This window comes from Mustela putorius, unplaced genomic scaffold (assembly GCF_011764305.1).
Source record: "Mustela putorius furo isolate JIRA1106 unplaced genomic scaffold, ASM1176430v1.1 tig00000832_pilon_pilon_pilon, whole genome shotgun sequence".
Classification (NCBI taxonomy): Eukaryota; Metazoa; Chordata; class Mammalia; order Carnivora; family Mustelidae; genus Mustela; species Mustela putorius.
In genome coordinates, this window is record NW_025421491.1 from 5681731 (window position 1) to 5700406 (window position 18676).

Here is an 18676-nt window from a genome sequence, read left to right on the forward strand (position 1 = left end):
TCCTCTCTGTCTCTCTCTCTGCCTGCCTCTCTGCCTACTTGTGATCTCTGTCTATCAAATAAATGAATAAAATCTTAAAAAAAAAAAAAGAAAAAAAAAGAAACCATCTTGCTGATCACAAACTCGGATGAAATTGCTCCCTGGTGAAATGAAATTGCTGCAACACTTTGAAATGTTTACTGCAGTGGTTATACTTATCTTGCCCCAAACTAACAAAAAAGAGTTTCCACTGGTTCCAGTACACAAGCTCACACTTCACTACCCGAGTCTAGAAAGTAAAGAAGGATTTTAAAATAATAATAACAGGGATGCTTGAGGGGCTCAGTTGGTTTAGGGTCTGGCTTTGGCTCCAGTTATGATCTCAGGGTCCTGGGATTGAGCCCCGTATGGGGCTCCCTGCTCAGATGGGAGTCAGCTTCTCTTTCGGTCCCTCTCCCTTCTTATGCACTCTGTCTCTCTCAAATGAATAAATAAAATATTTGAAAAATAATAATGCCACAAATGTCTGTAGTTACAGATTGTGGTATGGCTATAAAGGAAAAATACAGTGTAATATAAGAAAATGAAACAGGAATCCAATTTCTATGGAAGGACCAGGAAAATCCTCTCCAAGGAAGGATAAATGGATGAGGGACATCTGCTAGCTAGAAAATGAGAACACATCAAATTGTACAGAATCCAGACCTGAACGGAGGCCAGAATGGCCATAGGCTGGGAAAGAACAGAAGTCCTAGGAAATAAGCAAGGGGAGGGAGGAAAGCCCAGGGCCTTCAGGGTACTCTATATTGAGACAATGAATCTTAATTTTTTCATTAAAATGTTATTTAAAGGACAAGATTAAGTTGTGGTTGTGGGGCCTTTTATAATAAGATTTGTACTACATGTGCCAGGTTGGAAATAACTACTGGAAGGAGTGTGAGACTCAGTGTAGTCTGAGTATAGAAGGTAGGAGTGAGAGAGAGGCCAAAGATAGGCATTTTTATTTTTGACAACTTTCTGTGTTTGTGTGCTCCCAGTTGTTATTGTAGATATTATACAAACTCAATAAATATCTTTTAATGAGTTAACAAATGGATTTATTTTGTATGCTGTACAAAAAGTGTAACTTTTTTCCTAATGCAGAATTTCTGGTATAAATAAGAATATAAAGTACATCAATAATTCAAAGTGTTCGTGGGGTGTCTGAGTGTTTCAGTGGCTTGAGCATCCAACTCTTGATTTTGGCTCAGGTCATCAACTCAGAGCAGTGGGATTGAGCCCCACGTCAGGCTCCGCACTCAGTGGGGAATCTGTTTGAGATTCTCTTTCTCCTTATTCCTTTGCCCTTCTTCCCCTCTCTAAAATAAATAAATAAATAAATCTTTAAAATAATCCATAGTGTTCCTAAGAAAAGATATAATTGTGTTAAATAAAATTATAAAACAAGGATTTGATGGTGATGGCCATCCTCAAGTCACTTCTAAGAATCACTTGTAATAAGATAGCATTATTGTTGATATTTTAAAGTTTGAGTTCAACTTTTCTTAGAAACTTATAGGATGACTTTATAGATAAAATATGAGTAACTATTTGTGCTAGATTGTTTTATTGCAGTTATTCATTCTTTCTTTCCTGTGAGGAAGTTATTCACAGCTACTCATTGCCCTAGAGTTTGAGGGACTCATTATGGAAAGACAATTTATTCCCTGCTCCGTTCACACTGAGCCTGGCCAAGTGATGTGTTTTGGCAAATGGAATATGAATGGACATTGTATATAATACATTGGAGAAGAATCTTTAAGATGTACTAATAAATTTTGCCAGCCCATTTGTTTCCATCTTCTGTCTGGGTCCTGGAATAGAAATATATGGAGGGTTGTCACTGATTTCAGCCTATGTGTAGCTTAAACAAAAAATAAATGTTGCTTTATTTTGCAGCCAGTGAGATTCATTGTTGCTTATTCCTTCAGCAAGTCTGTTAAAACAATCTGTACAGTGACAATTTGGCTAAATGAATTGTGGCTAAGACCTCATCTTTATTTTACTCACTGATGAATTTTCAGTGTTTGGACAATACTAGCATAGAGTTAGAACTCACTTAATAACCTTGGATGAATTAATAAAGTGATGAACTGAGTGAAATAAATAAGAGGATAGTCATATTCATTAGAGAGCACATTTTGAAAGCCAAAGTAAAAAACAGAAAATAAAGATAGATATAGAATGGAGTCACATTGAAAAAAGCCAGGAATAGCAAGTCAGTCACCTTTTTATGCAGTGTGAAGAAATTGACAAATGTAGATTTTTCCTCAACTCACTCCAATTTGTCTTCTTGCTCTATGAGTTTCCAAAACCTCCTCCCACTGCAAATATTAAAGGTTTCATCTTTCTTGATATTTCATCAGTTTTCTACAATGTCGAACAACCACATTTTTGAAACACCTTCTCCCCTTTGCAATGCCACACTCTGTTGGTTTTCTACTTATTTCCCTGAGTTCTCAGGCATTAAGTGTTGGCATTACTTACTTACAGCTTTGTCCTAATCCTTATTTCTTCACACTCCATACTTCCTAGATGATTTCATCCATAAATAGAGCTTCAGTTACCACCTATCCAAGGATAACTGACACCATCACATCTCTAATATTTACCTTGAGGTTGAACTTCAGCCTTGGATGACTGGCTCTGCTCGACACCTGCAAGTAGATCTCTCCAAGATAGGGAGCAAAGCCAAGGGTACCGAATGCTTCTGGGGGGTTCCATAGGCTAAGAACTAAATGAGTCCATTGAGTCTCTCTCTAGTGTTAGCAAGAATTTTCTTTGGTAAAATAATAGAGGTAAATTCAAATAGGAATAAAATGAAGTAGTCAGTGATAAGGAAATTGAATAGAATGTGTGAATAAGGACAACACTGGTGAAGTTTGTTATGGGACAAAGAGGTATTTGTCATTTTCAGGTAAAAGTGCATACTTTGACATTCAGGTTTCCCACATTTTTTGTGGGATTGGTAGTAGAAAATAAAAGCTACACTATATCTTTTAATAAAGAAAGATTTTATGTTAGATGAGTAATCACTAAGCATTTTAGATACTTTTCTGCCCTATTTGACACTGAAAATAAGATCTTGCCAATTTTTAAAAGTAAATGTTTGATATATAGTTACTATTAGTGGGTTTTATTTACTAACATTCTATAAGCCAGTTGTACAGGATATTAAGGATAGTTAAAATGTGAGATCTAGAGTAGCAGACTATATTTCACCTATCTCTTTTCACCTGGAAATAAACATCTAAATCGACATGCTTAAGATTTTTGCTGGGTAATTTTATGTGTCAGTTTGGCTAAGCCATGGTACTCCACTGTTTGGTTGAATACCTCTAGATGTTGCCCCGGAGGTAATTTTTAGAGATGATTCACATTTAAATCAGTAAACTCTGAGTAAAGTAGATTACCTTCCATCAAATGGTTGGACCTCATTCATCCCCTTGAAGGCTATAACTGGAAAGACCAAGATTCCCTAAGGGACTGTAATGTCAACTCTTCTCTGGGTGTCTAGCCCTTGGGCCTGCCTTGCAGATTTTGGACTTACCATTTATGACAGTCATGTGAGCCAATCCCTTAAAATAATATAAGAAATAAATAGCCTCATTTACAAATAAGATTAATTATATAATTATATTAATTTTTTATTTTTAAGATATATATGGGTATATATACATATATATCATAAATTTAACATATGTATTTCTTTTTTTTAAATTTATTTATTTATTTGACACAGAGAGAGAGATCACAAGTAGGCAGAGAGGCAGGCAGAGAGAGAGAGAGAAACAGGCTCCCTGCTGAGCAGAGAGCCCAATGCGGGGCTCAATCCCAGGACCTTGGGTTTATGACCTGAGCCAAAGGCAGAGGCTTTAACCCACTGAGCCACCCAGGTGCCCCTAACATATGTATTTCTCTGAAGAACCCTTATTAATACACTAGGATTATCTTGAGTTTCAGATAGAAGTAGAAGGCAATTGACTTTTACAGGGCTTTTAAACCACAAGTAATATTCATTTTCTTTTATATCACCATGATAGTTACATGGATATGTACTTTACTAATATTCTCTAAAATATACTTTCTATATATTTATTCTCTGCAGTATTCATGTGTTTCACTATTGAAAAAAATAAGATGAAAATTAAATTTGGAATTTTAATTTGCAAATGAGTATATAGTATATAATATATACACCAATATCCACTCATTTCATTTATGAGATGATACCAATTCTAGTTTGTCCTCCATATAAAACAAATTAGGTCTTAATTTCAGATATGACATTTGGGTCATGTATATTCTATTTTCTTTCTTTCATTTTCCTCCTTCTTTTTGTTTCAAAGATTTTATTTATTTGAGAGAGAAAAAGAGAGAGTGAGCAGGGGGACGAGCAGAGGGAGAGGAACAAACCAGCTTCCAGCTGAGCATGAAGCTGATGCTGGGCTTGATCCCAGGACCCTGAGATCATGACCTGAGCCAAAGGCAGATGCTTAATGGACTGAGCCATCCAGGGGCCCCTACAGTGTTTCTGTATTAGAAACACAGAGTTGGGTTGGTGCTGTGGTATAAAGCTCTCCATTTTCAGGCCTTAACTGCCCAGAATTGTTCACGGAAAGAAGAAATATATTATCAATGGGAACTGGGTTCTAGTCTCATTCTTTGTAAATCTCTTTTTCAAAATGAATGAGAAACCCAACTGATGAAAGCCCCACTCATTGAATTTCCGCCAAAAAATATGCAAAGTCTAAAAATTTTTCTTAACTTCTAGAAGCTTTTGATTGACATTTCTTATATGTAGCCCAAGTGATTTTTATTTATTTTTATTTTTTATTTTTTTAAGATTTTGTTTATTTATTTGACAGACAGAGATCATAAGTAGGCAGAGAGGCAGGCAGAGAGAGAGGAGGAAGCAGGCTCCCTGCTGAGCAGAGAGCCCCATGCGGGTCTCGATCCCAGGACGCTGAGATCATGACCTGAGCCAAAGGCAAAGGCTTTAACTCACTGAGCCACCCAGGTGCCCCAACCCAAGTGATTTTTAAATTATACTGTTCCTATTGTACATATGGTGATTCATTTGATTCCAGTTTGCTTTTTAACGATCAGTCACTTTCATTTGCAATAGGAAGTTTGTTCCATCCTGCGCTGATTTTTAGAATGATGTCAAGAATGCATTAAAACCAGAATAGAAATGTGTCTCTACTATGAGTATACATGTGTACCTATAATGATTATGCTTTATTAATAGGCACATTATCTTTTGTGAAAAATACACTTCCACTAAGTCACTTGCATTGACTATTTTCACTGCAATTTAAATTAGTCAAACATGACATTGCTGAACATTTGGTTTCTCTCTCTATGCAAAACTTAAGAACCAAGACTATATGATGATCATAACATAACATTCTGGGCTTTAATGGTCACATTAAACAGTCTAATACATATGCAGTTTTGAATTCATTAAAATGAATTTCCTTTAGACACTTTGGGTTTTCCTTCTGTGAGATCCATTTATGAACTGGTCTGTTTGGCCGATGACTAGACATCAAGGAATGAATGAGAGAACTGTTTTCATTTGCTTCAGTGAAAATTTAGCCACATTCCTTTTAAGGGGTTGACTTGTTTTCCATTTCTAAACCCCTGTCACTCTTCATGGATCCTGAGAAACATTTATGTAATGACAACATATAAGTATTTTGTAAAAAATAACATGTCTTTCCATATTCCTTTCAACTCTGAAATTTCTTTTGTGAATTTTTGGATCTTTATTCTCCCCACCCTAAATCCTGTATCATAAGAAATAGAGGTCTGTATACAAAATCAATTCAACCAACTGAAATAAAATAACTTCTTTTTATTCAGGTATAATTGACATACAACATAATAGATTCAGGCATACAACAGAATAATTCAGTATTTGCATATATTGTAAAATGATCACCACAACAAGTCTAACTAACATTTATCACCATATATTGTTACAAAAAAATTTTTTTGTGATGAGAACTTTTAAGATCTATTCTTTCAGTAACATTTAAATATACAATATAATATTATTAACGATAGTCACCATCTTGCACATTACATTCCCATGACTTATTTTATAGCTGGAAATTTGGAATGAAGTTACTTTTAAATCTAGGTATACTACATATTTGACCACCTTCAGACAAATTTAAATGGCATTGCTATATTTGTGGTCTCATTCCAAAAATAGCAGTGTCTAGGCAACACCCATGTTAAAATTCCTGTAATATTAACATGAGATGAAATTAATACAATGGAAATTTTCATTTTATTTCAATTTTCATCTTTGTAGAAAAAGTAGCAGAATGAAATAACATCCAAACTCTAGTTTCCAGGTGTAATTATTATCAATGTTTTTATAAAATTTGCAGAAACAAAAGAATGTTTTAAGACCTTTGAAACAAATCATTATGATTCCAAATGGCTAGCCCTGACTATGCTAAAATCATTATAACTTGTGATACCATGTGAAGGACAAGAAAAATAATCAGCCTCTTGGCAAAATATGTATCTGATATCGTGAACTAATATGGCTGCCCCTTGCCTATAAATGATAATGAACTGTAAATAAGGATTTACTTAAACATAGTTTATACCAAAATGAAAAGACAATCTAATGTTAATTAATCTACCTAACTATATAATTACTAACACAATCATTATACTTATAAACAAGGCATGCTAAATATTAGTCATTTAATATCAAATATTCTATAGAAAATTTCAATTTGGAATAGTCTGAATTATTGCTTCAATAAATATGGTTAAAAACTGCCATAAGAACAGAGTTCTCTTAAATGTTAACTAGTGCATTATTTTTCAAATAAAATTTTGATAGCTTACACTGTGGATAAATGTACATCTGCCATTGAAAGTAATGAGCAACTGGCCAGGCAGCTTGGGCTCTACAAGGAGGCTAAGGCCACAGTAGAATTCATGCCATTTATGTAATTACTTGTACATAGATGCATTTGTTATTGAATGTACATACTAATTAGAACAAGCCATGTGTCAAAATAAATACTATATATTAAGAAAAGGACAAACTCAAGTGAAGATTTTTAATTAATTTATATGGATTGACAATAGTTTTGTTAATCTCTTAAGAAGGCATTTATTAAAATCTCTCAAAAGTTTTAATTATAAGGCTAAATTAATGATTGAAATATAATTCTCCATATCACTAAATAAATAAGATTATTAATGAAATAATAATGAAACTGTTTTTCCTTGTAACTCTTTTACATTTATCCAACAACACTGGTTAAAAGTTTAAAATTTTGTTATAGAAATTATAGTTGCATTTCAGTTAGACCCATATATATAAAATTAAGTCCACTTACTGTTAGCATAGCTCCTTCAAGAAGAATGTTGGATGCATTCCTCTTAATTTTTCTTATCATAACTAATGGCTTGCCCTCAGCTTCCTTTATAAAAATTATCAAAAGAAGAAAATATGGGTAAGTAAACTAATATTTGTAAGTATAATTAAAGTTTAAGCATACAATACCTGAAGTTAGTCCTCTGGGATTAAAATCACACACTGTTTGTTAGCTCTGGGGTCTTGGAATAGGCATTCCCTTTACAGACTGAGGTTCCCATCTGCGTATGGTCTGTGTGATAGTACCCACTTTGGAGTCCTTATGAGGATTAAGGTACTTCCAGTAATATCTGCTATCACACAGAAGGCAGCCATCATTGTAGCTCACAAAGGCACACCTAACAATGTTGCCTGAATCTCAGTGGCTGGGATAAACTGCTTTTAAAATGGAGAGAGGAATAAGTAAAAAGGATTTTGAAAAAAAAAAAAAAAAAGTGGGGAGGGACAGAAGTTAAAAAACTTTTCTGAGAGAAATGTGGATTTTAGCATTCAAATACAAGCGCTTGTGAATCTTTCAGCAGGAGTTGAAACTGGTAGCAGCAGGAAGCAAGGTAAAAATGTTTAAATTGGAGTACATTCAGATTTGGTAGGTATAAAAAATAAACTCAAGTAAAAAGCAAAAGCATGATAAATGGCACAACACTGAGATAATCTGCCTTGCTAAAAAGAGTGGCATTACTCCTTTCTCTTAAAGAAATTCATTGTGTGCTTGGGCGGCTCAGAGGGTTAATCTTCTGCTTTCTGCTCAGGTCATGATCTCAGGGTCCTGGTATCAAGCCCCATATCGGGCTCTCCGCTCCGCAGGGAGCCTGTTTCTCCCTCTTTCTGCCTACTTGTGATCTCTGTCAAATAAATAAATAAAATCTTTAAAAGAAATTCATGAATGGGGCGCCTGGGTGGCTTAGTGGGTTAAGCCGCTGCCTTCGGCTCAGGTCATGATCTCAGAGTCCTGGGATCGAGTACCGCATTACGCTCTCCGCTCAGCGGAGAGCCTGCTTCCCTCTCTCTCTCTCTGCCTGCCTCTCCATCTACTTGTGATTTCTCTCTGTCAAATAAATAAATAAAATCTTTTAAAAAAAAAAAAAAGAAATTCATGAAATCACAAATAAGTTGAATCTTCAGTGTTATTTTACATTGACTTTTTAGGTGTTTTGTTTGGTTGGCTTTTTTTCTGGGAGCCTAAAATCTCCATTGCTCCCTAATTTTTGATCTAGAGGAAATTCAAGGATCCCAGGGAAAGGAGCGATGACTGGAAACGTAATAGGAACAGGAAGAGTAACAATAGGTGCACCTGGTGGCTCAGCGATTTGAGTGTCTGACTCTTAGTTCAGACTCAGGTCATGATCTCAGGGTCTTGAGATTGAGCTCCATGTAGGTCTCCATGATCAGGGAAGAGTCTTCTTGTCCCTCTCCATTGACCTCTGCTCCATCTCCACACCCCTTCCCCCCGTTCTTCCCCTTCTGCTCCTCCCATGCTCTCTCTCTCTAATAAATAAATAAAATCTTTTAAAAAAAGCAGATTAGATAAGAAGTGTCAGCTCCTCATTTTGCACCAGTCACTAGTCAAAGCAATTTATAATTCTGATAGCCCTATAAGGTAATGATAATTCCTCCCATTTCACAAGTGAAGAAATCAAGTCACAGAAAACTACAGTAACTTTGATCCTAAAAGCAATGGGGAAATCTGGTTTATATAATGGTCCATCTCAAATATTTGAATGTTTTAAAAGACAAGAATGGCAAAAATATCTTATAGGATATTTATTCTGAGGATAAATGTGTATTTTTCCTACTATAGATTAATTGCTAAACTCAATATGAGCATGGCAAGAAAGAAAAACATTTGACACTGAAAGAACTTGCCTGTGCCTTTATGATCTAATTCCTAAAACACATTTGCTTAAATAGCATTAATAATATGAACAAAAAATTATGTAATTTTCTGGAGTCTCCTTTTTCTTATTAATAAAATGCCAATAGCGATGATGTAATTCTTATCTTTGCTCCTCTATAGGTAATGTTCCCTGTCCCAACCTCCAGGTTCTTTCAAGATTTTTTCTTTGAGATTAGCATTTAAATCAGTGGGCCTTGAGTGAAACTGCTCCATTCAATCAGCTGAAGTTCTTCCTACAATAAAGACTAACCTCTTCCTAGCAAGAAGGAATTATGTCAGCCCATGGCCTTTGGACTTAAAATTAACATCAGCTGTTCCCTTGTCCTGAAGCCCACTGGCCAGCTCTGTAGATTTTGGACTTGCCAGTCTTCATGATCACATGAGCCAATTCCTTAAATACCTCTCTTTAGATAGATAAGTAGAAGGAGATAGATGATATAGATATAGATATAGATATAGATATAGATACTTCTTATTGGTTCTATTTCTCTGGAGAACACAAACTGATAATAATAAATAAGAAAGCATGTTGCATAATGTTAAATTTTATGGATTAAAATAAAATGGGAATAGGCACAAGGTGTGTCAGAAAGTAGGATTTCAATTTCAAATGAGAATGAAGAGTAGATTTTTGAGTAAAGAAAAGAGCCTAAAGAAAAAATGGAATAAGCCCTACAGATCATGCGTTGCAGAGGTCCTGAAAGGGGAGGGAGTGAACCCAACGTTCAAGAAAGAGCAAGGAGGCCAGTGTGTCTGGAGTAAGAGAAAAAGTGGTAGGAAAATAAGTCACAGAAGCAATGAGAGACAAAATCATGGAAAATTATATAAGAAAATGCCAGGATTTTGGCTTTTAATCTGAATAAGATGAAAATTTTCTAGAAGGCTTGAGCAGGAGAGTGGTATATTCTAAACTGGGTTCTCAGACCATTCTGGCTGCTGGGTTAAGAATCATCTAAGGAAGGCATCTCAGTCAAGAGTCAATATCATGCATTATGGGATTCTTAGAAAGAATTGGTTTACACACCGTGGGGTCTGACTAACCAGTTTGAAGTTATTACAGCCAGCAGTCAAGAAGAAAAGATCATGGGTGTTTTACTGCCCATGGGCAGTAGGCTTGTTGTCCACAGGCACTTAGGAAAGGAAGACCACAAAAGGGCCAGAACATATGAGCTGGAACGTGCTATCCACAAAGTGAGATCTTTTTGCCCCACCCACGCCCCCCCGAAAACCTAAATTCTCTTTTAACAACTTTCCAAATGATTAAATTAGATGCCCCAAGGATGACCTCTCTAATTTCAAATCAGCTGATTATGAGTTTTAATTAATCTGCAAAAATCATGCAAAACAGCACCAAGATTGGTGTTTGATTGAATAACTGAGAAGAGTTGTGCTAATGCCACAATGTTGGCTGCTTACTTCCAGTCCTCCACCCCCTACACGAGACCACCTCTCCCGACACCCCTTATCCAGAAGCTTACTAGAAGAATTCTTAGAAATATAGTTTTAGTCTGACCAAGTTACTAAGTCATAAAAAACATCATAAGGAAAAGGAAGAGAAGCAGAGACACCAATTACACAGTGTCTCAATAATCAAGAGATTATGGTCACAGAATGGGAAAATATTAGAAGATAGAGAAGTGTAGGGATGGGCTAAAACAGGAAATATAAATCTTGAAGGCCTCAAGGCCTACATCTTTGTAGACCAGAAACATTAGAGGGTAGGGAAAGTCGGGATCTCGCCATGAGCCTAGAGAATCCTCTTTCTGTTGGACACTTGAAGGCTGGGACAAGGATGGTTCTTGTATTTTCTGGCTTCTCAGCAGGAAGATTCTTGGGGCCTCCTCAGCTTTTCTCCAAAAACAGCTTTACCTTTAGTATGAATTCCTGGTTCTCAGTGCATTTAGGGTAATTAGCACAATGTCTTGTACCTAGTTAGCTTTCAGTAACTACTAGTTACCATGACTGCCTTCAAGTTATCAAATGCTTACATTTAAGCTTTCCTTTCTACATAAGTTATTATTGGTTCACCTTCCACAGATGGAATCATAGTTTTGTTTCTCCTTACATTAGAACTTTAAAATGTATAAATTGTTGAGGAGCTAGAAGGTGTTCAGGTCATACTTCCAGAGCTAATAAAATTTAGTTTGAACCCCAAACAGATGGGCAATCTGGATGATTAACTTACTCTCTTTGTATATTTCATTATCTGTCAAGGGTACTTTTGAGGTAAGAGGGAATAGTATTTACGAGCCTTCAGCTCATTTTGGCTCCCAATTAAGGTTGCTTGCTTTCTTTTATTTTCCCCCTCCCCTGAAAATCAGGTGCAGAGAGACACTGTCAATGGTCCCTGGAAACTCAGTTCCTACTCTCTTTGGGAAGAACTGAAGACGGGCTCAGTGGATATGACATTCTCAGCAAGGAAAAAAAAAAAAAAAAAAGCCTGATTCCAGCTCCTGAAGTTTTCTTTCAATAAGGCACCATGCTCATCTAGGAAGCTAACCTCTGACACACATTCTACTAAGGTTCCCTTTACCACAGTTCTTACAGATGAAGAGACTCAAAGAGTCAAGCTTCCTTTCACATTCTCTCTCCTGGTATGCTTAACCAGTTATGCCCTGACTCAGAGCATATGCAGTATGGTCAGCTAGCACACTGTGTGTTCCTTGAAACATCTCTGCTCGTATATATATATATTTTTTTTTAAAGATTTTATCTATTTATTTGACAGACAGAGATCACAAGTTGGCAGAGAGGCAGGCAGAGAGAGAGAAGGGGAGGCAGTCAGAGAGAGAGAAGTGGAAGCAGGCTCCCCACAGAGAGCCCAATGCAGGGCTCGATCCCAGGACACTGAGATCATGACTTGAGCCGAAGGCAAAGGCTTTAAGCCACTGAGCCACCCAGGCGTATATTTTTACAAGATAAATTCATTTCAGTACTGAACTATATGGCTCTAATATTACCTGTGTATAAATAAAGCTGTGTTTCTCTTGCCTCTTTGTACAACACAGTACATAATTACTTCTATTACTATAATAACTATTGCTTTTATGCACTTTGCACACAAGCTTTATTTCACTTTGATTTTAATTGTCCATTTATAAAAAATAATGACTTAAAGGGATATTTCATATTTGGTAGTGTGATTGGCAGGGAAATTAAAACCTGTACAACCAATTATTGTATGCTACAACTTTCTAAGCATTTTAATTTTCTAAATCTTTTAATTTTTAAATTTTACTTATTTCAGTTTTTATTGTGTTATGTTAAGCATCATATAGTATGTCATTAGCTTCTGATGTAATGTATATAAAAGTTCAGTAGTCGGATTTGTCTTTTAAATATGGGGAAACATAGGGGCGCCTGGGTGGCTCAGTGGGTTAAGCCGCTGCCTTCGGCTCGGGTCATGATCCCAGGGTTCTCTGCTCAGCAGGGAGCCTGCTTCCTTCTCTCTCTCTGCCTGCCTCTCTGCCTGCTTGTGATCTCTCTCTGTCAAATAAATAAATAAAATCTTTAAAAAAAAATGGGGAAACATAGAGTCAGAAAAGTGGAATAATTTCTCTCGTGGAAACACTTCAATTCCATCTAATTGACTCTAGGTCTATGCTCCTTTTTCCAGGACACACTAGTCATAACCCTTCCAGGATACAATATTCACAACTGTAAAGAGAGGAGGTTTCTGCTTTACTTGTTTATCGCAGCCCTTTTGTTCCCTCATAAAGAGCTTTTAAACTATAATGCTCATGAGTCTCTCCCATCTGTGTGATTGTTCTCCATGGAGGTTCAGGGTAGGACTGTAAGTGTTTTCATAATACACATTCCAGAATCTAAACCATATGGCTGTCTTCTATGTTTCTACAAACAGATCATGCTATCTCCACATACCAGTAGCAGTACATGTGTGATTACACACTCAAACAGTAGTTGTTCCAGTGATGGCCCTGCCCTCCACAAGGAAAACCATAACTTAACATAACAGAGTAGTTTAGAAATCATATGTGACACCCATCTACATTTTATGCTTCTAATATACAAGAATTGTAAAAAATGTAGGTTTCATGGGAATTAAAAAGTATTTCAAAAGCAAGGTATATTTATAAAAAAAATTTACCAATGTTTTTGTATAAATGAATAAACACTATGTTTAAAGAATGTTTCTTTAACAATACCCTGCCAATTTTATTTTCATAAATGCTTGAAGTTTCCCTACTGCTGTGGTACCTCAATGTGCTTCTTTAGGAAAAACAAATGCTGCTATACTCTTTCAGTTTGTGATTTACTGCAGCATTCAAATTTAAAGTTCGTTGAATAAATACTCTCTAATGTCAGAAATATTTGTTAAAATTCTTTCAGTCTTAGCTAAGAAAAAGAAAAGCTCTTTTAAGAAAAAATGAAAAACAGTTTCAATACCCACAAGAGTATTTAAGCGAAGGAAGAGGACTCCCTGGAAAGACCCAGCCCATGGTGTGACTCACTCAGTGGATGAAGCTTAACTGACCTCACCTGCAAAGCAGAAATGATAACCCATGACAAACGTAGATTACAAAGTAGGGGAGTCTTCCAACAACATGAGATATATATATATATATATATATATATATATATAATATTACATATATTACATGTTTCTTTGTTTGTTTTTCTAAGTAGCCTGTTTAATGCCAGAAAAAAAGTCATGGACATGGGAAAAGATGTTCTTACTCAACGAAAAAGAAAAAAATCAATTTTTCTGAGATATACTTTCATGAAAGCATGGAATATTACACTTTAACTGTAATATTCAAATGTGATAGAATGAAGAGTTTATCCAATAGTTAAACAAAGACACCAAACATCAAACTCTATTGTTTACCTAAAAAAGATTAATTTTTCCAAGGATAACAGCAGAACAGATCTGAGTACATTTGAAAGTGTTTTGCTTTTGGGAAAAGTTATTTGCAGGAATATTTATGTTTAGATAATGAATTGATGATAAATATGTGAACACTGAACAAGTTTTTGCCTACTTAATAGTAAATTGTTCTTGACAATTTAATATGTTATTACTAATGGCACATTAGTAATAAAATTATTTAATACATATTACTATCCTAATATCATGTATTTGATTAATATGCCATTCAATATTAAAGTGAAAATAAGTATTTGGAAGTGAAATACTTAAGCAGAACTAAATTCTTTGAGTTTAGCATTATTTTCTTATGTGGGTGTATATACATTTATAAAAAGTCCTTGTATTTTAAATGGTCAAAATATTTTCAGTGGTGATTTGATGACTTAATTGTAATAGGTTCCAAAACATATGGATTACATTTCCCAGTTCCATTATAGTCCCACTGGGTTTTTAAATAATGGGAAAAAACCCTCTTTAAAAAGAGAAAATAAAAAAGACCCAAAGCATGTGAAAAATAACATGAGCATTTCAACGTACTCCATATTCAACAGGATTTGCTCTTCCCAAGTGTATAATTGACCTAAATCGTAAAATTTCTGTTCAAGTACATATTTTTGTCACTGTGTTGAACATCATCTCTTAGGCACAACAGCACCCAGTAATTTTCTTTTCCCTCATATTTTCTTTTTTTACATAATTGAATACAGAGTTGAAAGTACATGAAAAATGGAGGAAGCAGACCCCTCAAACTCAGCCAATTAGGTGTTTGCTTGATTTTTTTTTTCTTTTAAGTATCTACTAGTGGGAAGATCTGACTAGATAAGAATTATTGCTTATTTTTTGCCCTCGAATCTTTGTTCCTAGATTTAGTCACATAAACAGGAAGGATTTTTGTGAAGTACGATTATGTAGAATTTAAATTTTAGATTTACACTATGTGAAAATATAATACTCAAAAACCTGCTTTTACTTGATTTGCAAGGGTAATCCTTAGAATTCTAATCATACTTACCATAGAATACTCTCTACAATTAAGACCGACAAATCCACCCGAGTTGCCAAAAAATGTCAAGACTCCTTCAATATCATGTTGAAAATAGTGTTGTTGTTGTTTTTTTTTGTAATTTTGAAGCAAATGTGTTTATTTTACTTTGACGTTGAGAGATGAGCACTTCTTTTATCTTCACAACATTTCATCAGAGATAACTGTTGGCTAGACACAGAATTATCCAACTTACTCTAGTTTGCTTTCTTAAAGCTTAATTCCCTATCTTATCAAATTCCATGTGATCTTTGAGACACACTCATTTTTCAATTTCCAAGTTAATTTCTCATCATGTTTGATTCATCATTGTTCATGTCCCCCGTCAGTAACTAGCTTCAAGCCCTGTCAGTGCTCTGGAGTCAAGGGTTTTTTCCTTTGCACTCTGCTGTCATTCTAGTCTTGATTTTCATTGTTTTATACCTAGATTACCTTCTCAGAGCACACCTTAAGAGCCATGATTTACCCCCATTTTAGCCTTTTCCAAGATGTTTCTCGTCCCCTGAAATCTCATGTCTTAAGCCTCTCAAATGATTCAAATCAGATCATCTTTTAAGACCAAGCTTCTATCACTTCTATCACTTCTATCACAACCTTAGCATAACCTTAGGGATTAAGAGAAGCAAGAATGAAGTGCTGCCATTTCACTTATTTTGGAAGATTTAAAATCATTTTTTTTGTTTTATGATCCCTTAAATTTTAATAACATTCTTTTTTTTAAGATTTTATTTATTTATTTTACAGACAGAGATCACAAGTAAGCTGAGAGGCAGGCAGAGAGAGAGAGAGAGAGGAGGAAGCAGGCTCCCTGCTGAGCAGAGAGCCCAATTGGGGGCTCAATCCCAGGACTCTGGGATCACGACCTGAGCCGAAGGCAGAGGCTTTAACCCACTGAGCCACCCAGGCGCCCCTAAATTTTAATATCATTCTGACTAATGAATGTGCATTTCGGATTTAACATTTGACTTTTTTTTTTTTTTACAACCTTTGCTGTACAATTTGACATAGAGTTCTGTCACTGAGGATTTTTGTTTTTAGCATAAAAATTGACATATGTGAAATATACCCTATATAAAGGACTTCAAAATAAGTTTAATCAACCACAACTTTTGTGGTCACAATCCATAAAGTTAGAGCTTCGGTTGGCTGAGGTCAGTGTAAAACTGCTGCTACCACCTGAGAAATATTTTGCCTTTATTCTTCCTATATTATGATATCCCAAACCAAGGGTTTACCAAATATATTAGTGGAAACAATAATTAATGATTTAATTTGTGTCATCTTAATCTAAAAAAGAAAAAGAAAGGTTAGATACAAAGCCTCTAGATTTCTACATTTGAGAACACCTGAGATGTTTTAAAATGATCTCATAAACCTTTCACAGATATGTTAATATGTTCTCTAACACTCTTCTAAAACTTAGAACCTAGAACACTGAGATCCAGAGATATATTGTCAGGAATACTAACAGCTACATATATATGTCCTTGAGCAAGAGTCTCAAACTTGGTTATACAAATTTCTAGAATTCTGTGAATACAACTCCAAAACTTCATTTCAAATTAGAAAACTGTTCCAAATAGTTTATAAAAATTATGACTTACTTTTTTTAATGTTTTTTCTTAAGCAGAAGCACCAATATGACAATGATCATAGAGGAACAAGGCAAAGCAGATGTTCTATTTAACTATGACAACAAAGATGGACTAGCTATGGCACCTTTCATCTGCCAAATATGTTTATTTTCTTAAACAACATCTGCACAAGAATCTCTGACAATGAGAGGTTGAATTATTTGAACAATAACATTCTTCTAATTTTAAGATTCTCTAATTATACCAAAATTTGTTTAAAAACTATAATAATACAAAAGGACCAAACACACATACACCCACACGTACAAACACACACACACACACACACACACACACACCATACATGCCACATAAAACTAAAACACATACATATTCTTCATGTATATACTATTTCAACTATAGTAGAAGTAGGGTTCTTTCCAGAACACAAACAAATAATGGATAGAATTTCTTCAAACAACTCCAGAATGCAAATGAAAACATCAAAAACAAGAAGGTTTATTCAGAGATCAGGACATTCTGCAGAACGCAATATGAAAATAATCCGTCCATTATTGGATGCACACATACCCATGTTCTCACACCAGAAGGCCTTAAGAATCCTTGTGCAGTGCGCACAGCCTTCCCTGTACAGAAGCGTCATCACTTCTGAATACATTCCCCTGTAGAATGAAGGATAGAACTTGGGTCACTGATGGAGCCAAATGAGAGATATAAACTACAATGCATCAAATGTGTCTTGTGGAAAGATGCCCTAAGATGGCTTGTTAACAGAAGGGAGAGTAGTACTTTCTTCCTACCAAATTCTGATGAAAAATGTAAGATATGCAATATTTAGAGAGCATTTATTATGAGCTAATTAGAGCATGTTGAGTGGAAATGAATAGTGTGTAACTCAAAGGAATTTATAGTCACAGCTTGGAGCCTCTCTGCAAATACTGATGTTCAGCAACACCAGTTCCAAAGGAAATGGGAATAGGAGGAATAGAAGCTGTCAGTGTGATGAAATGAAATAGTTGCAACTGCAGATGGATTATTAACTAATATTGACTCTTACTCTGAAAGCTGTCAGAGCTTTGCTATGCGACACTGAAACAGCTGGGAATGTTCTGTCATGAAGCCACTGGGGAAACATTCTAGTTGGGTTGAAATACAAAAGCTAGATATTGGCTAAGGACATAAGAGTCATAAGTTTGCTTCTGGGTCAGACAAAATGAACACCACTTTTTTAGTCTATTGTAAGAGATTTGCTTCTTTGATTCATCAATCATTTAAGCACTTCCAAAGTGACAGTCACAATAGCTTCTCAGCAGTTGACAGGTAACACACCAATCCTGCTATTGCAGAAGTTGCAATCTAGAAAACACTTAAATGATCATTTAGCATTTTTTTATAAAAAGTGGCAAGAAAAAGACTATACTTTTAGGGATCACTTCTATAGTTTGTCACTAGAGAAGTTTCTCTGAACATATAGAATCCAGGAAACCATGGAGGAAGTACAGTGTCCCTTCCTGAGCATGAAGCTCGCTCTGGGTGTAGCTTCTACAGCTGCCCTTTGCCATTGATGATCACTCTTCCCTCCCTTGGAAGAGCAAAAAGAAAGGGAAACCATCTCAGTGGAGGTTGAGGGGGAGGGGGAAAAAGCTTCATTGTTTAAGATAGGATATTTTTACAGGATAACTGCTATAAAAATAGACCTAAAGATTTAAGGGCTCAACTTAATGGAAGTTTATATCTTGTTCATATTTCAGTCTCGAGCAAGTCATTTGGGTTAAGGGACTTATTTTCATCCCTGGTGACATCTTTGCCCTGGATTCCTTTT

General features: G+C 35.4%; 1 non-coding gene across 1 annotated transcript; it reads left to right on the top strand.

Moving 5' to 3' along the window:
• The first annotated feature begins 18264 nt into the window (after positions 1–18264).
• Positions 18265–18475, top strand: LOC123393409. Its single transcript, XR_006608173.1, has one exon. It is a non-coding gene; the product is annotated as a small nucleolar RNA U3 (small nucleolar RNA).
• Positions 18476–18676: the final 201 nt, after the last annotated feature.